Source organism: Coregonus clupeaformis, unplaced genomic scaffold, assembly GCF_020615455.1.
Source record: "Coregonus clupeaformis isolate EN_2021a unplaced genomic scaffold, ASM2061545v1 scaf0582, whole genome shotgun sequence".
Lineage (NCBI taxonomy): Eukaryota > Metazoa > Chordata > Actinopteri > Salmoniformes > Salmonidae > Coregonus > Coregonus clupeaformis.
The window spans coordinates 96,529-101,089 of NW_025534037.1; the positions used below are offsets into that span (position 1 = coordinate 96,529).

The 4,561-nt window shown below is 40.8% G+C and overlaps 1 long non-coding RNA gene across 1 annotated transcript; it reads right to left on the bottom strand.

The window, feature by feature from the left end:
- Window positions 1-402: 402 nt before the first annotated feature.
- LOC121556847 lies at window positions 403-4,289 on the bottom strand. Its single transcript, XR_006658876.1, has 3 exons — window positions 4,202-4,289; window positions 1,421-1,505; window positions 403-439 (listed from the first exon to the last, which is right to left on the bottom strand). It is a non-coding gene; the product is annotated as an uncharacterized LOC121556847 (long non-coding RNA).
- Between the last annotated feature and the right edge of the window lie 272 nt (window positions 4,290-4,561).

Consider the following 4,561-nt stretch of genomic DNA (forward strand, 5'->3'; position numbering starts at 1 on the left):
ACCGACTCGTCTTTGGATTTTGGTACACCAGAAGTACATTCATTTCCAATAGAACGCTGCCTTTGCCTTGCAGCGTTGCGTTGCAGAGGCAGTTGCAGTGCGTTCTGTGTGATGCATAAATTGGATTAATCGAAAGTATGCGTCAAACTTTATCCTTAAACGGGTTGACAGAAATGGTAGCAGAAGGTGAATGTTTAACTTTTGCTGCACACATATTTAGATGATGCTGCATACTATTTTATCAATGACGCAGTCGGTGTGTTCAAAGCGTAATATTGAAGGTACCCAGAATAAATAATTTCTGATGAAAAAACTAATGTAAAAAAATTGTTGACAAACTCACCTCTTAGTTTTGGTGTCATGTTCCCCAGAGAGACTCATTTTAGAGGCAGGGCCCCCTCCTCTCTCTCCAGAGAGACTCATTTTAGACCACTGACCCCTAAACAGAGATGCAGCATGTTGGTTGTAGTGAACACAGTGACAACTAATTCTAGAATGTCCATTGTTCTCATTTAATAATTATCTCTTAGAAATAAAACATTTACTAACAGACATATCGAAACAGTCAGGTGATTTAATGCAATCAGATGAACATCTGGTTGTGACATCTTTTTTTTTTTTTTTTTTCTCTTCTCACATCTCTTCTCCATGTTAACTGTCAATAATAATAATAAGTCACTGTTTGTTAAGGTAGTTATAGACAGTGCAGCAACACAAGGCCATGTCTCACACTTATTTGTATTCATTAAAGGTAGGCTATTTGTTGTCTTTCAATCTGAGAATGTAGACAGAAGGGCTAAAACGGGCATGATTGATCTGAGGGGAAATCATTGACCCATTCAGAATGGCTTTTTGTATCAAGTAAGAGATGTTATATTATGTAAAGTAGGCTAGGTTATAATATATAACAGAGGTTTGTTAGTGATATGCAGATGGGGGTCTATACCTCAGCTATAGCCTACAGATGACCAGCCTAAACCTGTTCAGATCAGTTCCCATAACGTTATAACAGTAACAGTAGCAGGAGCCTAGTCCTGATACAGATGGAGGTCTATACCTCAGCTATAGCCTACATATCCTAGATGACCAGCCTAAACCTGTTCAGATCAGTTCCCATTACGTTACAGGCCTACCAGTAGCAGGACAGAGCATGTAGCCTAGGCATGATATGTTTCACATTTCCAACAGAGACCTTCAGGTTGGTCAGCATGATAAGTGATCATATATCAAACCTACTCTGACTATTGAATGTCTGTAAACGACCTAACTTTCTAATATAATAGTTCTATGTAGCCTAGACTTACCAGAGTCTGCCCGTCTTTCCTTCAAATCAACACATTTACCCTAATTTTAATCTTGCCGAGAAATGTGTCCCACAGTTTCAACAGCCATTTTGTAAGTGCGTAGGCTACACACTTACTTTTAATTTCATATGAGGAAACTGGTGCGGCCGCCTGTTTTCTTGCAGATGAAGTAGCCTCTCATAGGGAACTCATTCAACCAGCCTAAACAACAGTAAATAAAATATGTCAAATGGTCAAAAAACAATGGTCGAAAGAGAATCCTGTCCTCCTAATATAGCCATGTACATTAAAGACAGGTATATTGCTACAGATGTAGGATCTTAATTTGAGCCCGTTTGCTACAGCAGGAAAATAATCCTGAAGCAACACGACATTTGAAATATTATGTGGATTATAATCAGTCTCCTGAGTGGCGCAGTGGTCTAAGGCACTGCATCGCAGTGCTAACTGTGCCACTAGAGATCCTGGTTCGAATCCAGGCTCTGTCGTAGCCGGCCGCGACCGGGAGACTCATGGGTGGCGGACAAGTCGTCCAGGGTAGGGGAGGGAATGGCTGGCAGGGATGTAGCTCAGTTGATAGAGCATGGCGTTTGCAACGCCAGGGTTGTGGGTTTGATTCCCACGGGGGGCCAGTATAAAAAAATATTCACTAACTGTAAGTCGCTCTGGATAAGAGCGTCTGCTAAATGATGTAAATGTAATAATACATTGACATTTTTCAAAAGGGAAAAGTGGAAATTACAAACTTCCGAAGACTTTTTAACCCTCAAATACACAACAAGTTTTAGTTCTCCTGCAACAGGCTGATTAAATTAAGATCCTGCATCTGTACATAGCTTGTCTTTATCTAAACCAAGGCAGTTTGCATTATTAGCAATGACGTTGCAACTGTCAGCTGCTGTAAACCTATGTGATTGGATGTTATAGACCCCCATCTGAACAGTTTCTTTCCCCATGCTGTAGCCCTCACCAACTGGCCATCTGGCCCATAGAGACTAAAGGACTATACACTCTATGCTGCACACCACATCAAGCCATCTCTGAACTGTACACTACCATCTGGTCCATAGAGACTAAAGGACTATACACTCTATGCTGCTCACCACATCAAGCCATCTCTGAACTGTACACTACCATCTGGTCCATAGAGACTAAAGGACTATACACTCTATGCTGCACACCACATCAAGCCATCTCTGTGTGGGAAGGTATTGGGAAGACAGAAAGATAACAGTGAATATGAGACATGGGGGAAGGTATTGGGAAGGTAGAAAGATAACAGTGAATTTCCCCCAAGTATCGCAAACAGGAAGTAAAATTAGTCACAAGGTTGTGCTAACTAAAGTAGTGTTGCAAAAGCCTTTCCACCCCACTCTTCCCCATCAGTCTCAAGAACAGAACCTGTGGTTTAATGAAGATACATGTAGATACAACAGAAACAAGATGTGATACTATCTACTTCTCTTTTACCAGAACAGAGACATTTCCCAGAGGATGCTGGCGGGAACGGCTATAGGAGGACGGGTTCATTTTTAAAGACTTTTGTTTTTATCTTTTTACATTTTAGTCATTTAGCAGACGCTCTTATCCAGAGCGACTTACAGTTAGTGAGTGCATACATATATATATTTTTTCATACTGGCCCCCCGTGGGAATCGAACCCACAACCCTGGCGTTGCAAACGCCATGCTCCACCAACATCCCTGCCGGCCATTCCCTCCCCTACCCTGGACGACGCTGGGCCAATTGTGCGCCGCCCCATGGGTCTCCCGGTCACGGCCGGCTACGACAGAGCCTGGATTTGAACCAGGATCTCTAGTGGCACAGCTAGCACTGCGATGCAGTGCCTTAGACCACTGCCCCACTCGGGAGTTAATGACAGTTTTTAATGACAGATCATAGAAACATACTGTTTTCACAAACAGAAAAGTATTTTGAGCCTTGTTACCCATTTTTTTCACACCTATTCCCCACTTAATCTGCCAAGACAATGCGCCACTAATGAGTCTCTCTTTCCTCACTGAATAAATGACAAATGGATGAATGGGCGATAGTTTTGCACCTTACTTCACAATTGAATTTAAATTAGGCTTAACTGAATGATAAGGAGGGTGCAGATGTTGAATTCATTTAGAACAATATTGTAATGATGAGTTTGTGTTATGCCTGTTTGTCAGCAGCAAATCATTTGACCACACACCTTGTGGGTTGATACATTTCTCTTTTATGTTTTACTTTGTAAAAAATAAACTGTTACAGGTCTGTTTTATTTACTATAAGTCTACAACTAATCAAATGTATTGTATTGGGAAACGAAAACATGCTATGTGTTGCAGTCAACACAATCTCACACTCAATCCATGCAAATATGCACAAAAAGCATGCATTTTTGTGTGGCTGATTTTGTGTGAAAATACACATTTTTGTACGACTTCATTCATAGGAAAATACATTTTTGGGGGGCGAATTAAGCCACACAAAAACGCACAAAATCTGCTAAAATACTTTTTGTACATATTTGCTCGAATTGAGTGTGAGATTGTGTTGCAAAACGTATGCCTTTAGAATTACGCAAAACATATCCTTGACTACCGAAGTTGATGAGTGAACAAATGATGCCAGTCAGCCTGCACAGCCGGCCCATCAAAACTACACCTGAACTATACCAAAACTCATTTCACACATAATAAGAGTTAGCCAATAGACCAATGAGTGACAATATTATCAGTTGTCAAATTGTACATGAAGAGATGGACGCATCTTGTAATTGACAGATGCAGGGAAAGGAGCATCTCTTTATCAAATCGTCCTTCAGAGTCACATGCAGGTAAAACATTGTGATTTCTATATAGTGCTGTATCTGAAAGAGCATATTCTGCAGTTTCTATGACACTTACCTTTATCAAATAACTCTAAATATTCAAGAGGTGCAGCTCTATTTCCAAATGTCACTTTTTTCAACAATATCTGTGCTGTCAATGTATTTATCACATGACCACTCCATCGGCAGCATTGCTCTGGCAACTAAGCAGAAACTAGTAACATCATCCAGTTAAAACATGCTGTTCTGTCGTCAATGGATGAATGGCCAATAGAAACCAGATAGAAACTGATAATGATGCATGTGACTTCAGTTTTAGTTAGCCGCAGATTTGAAACCTACTTGCTCAATGTGTTTCCATATCTGGGGAAAGATGAAACCAGGCCAGTGGGTGAGAGACTGTTTGACTGGGATTTTGAGACACGTGGAGCCTTAC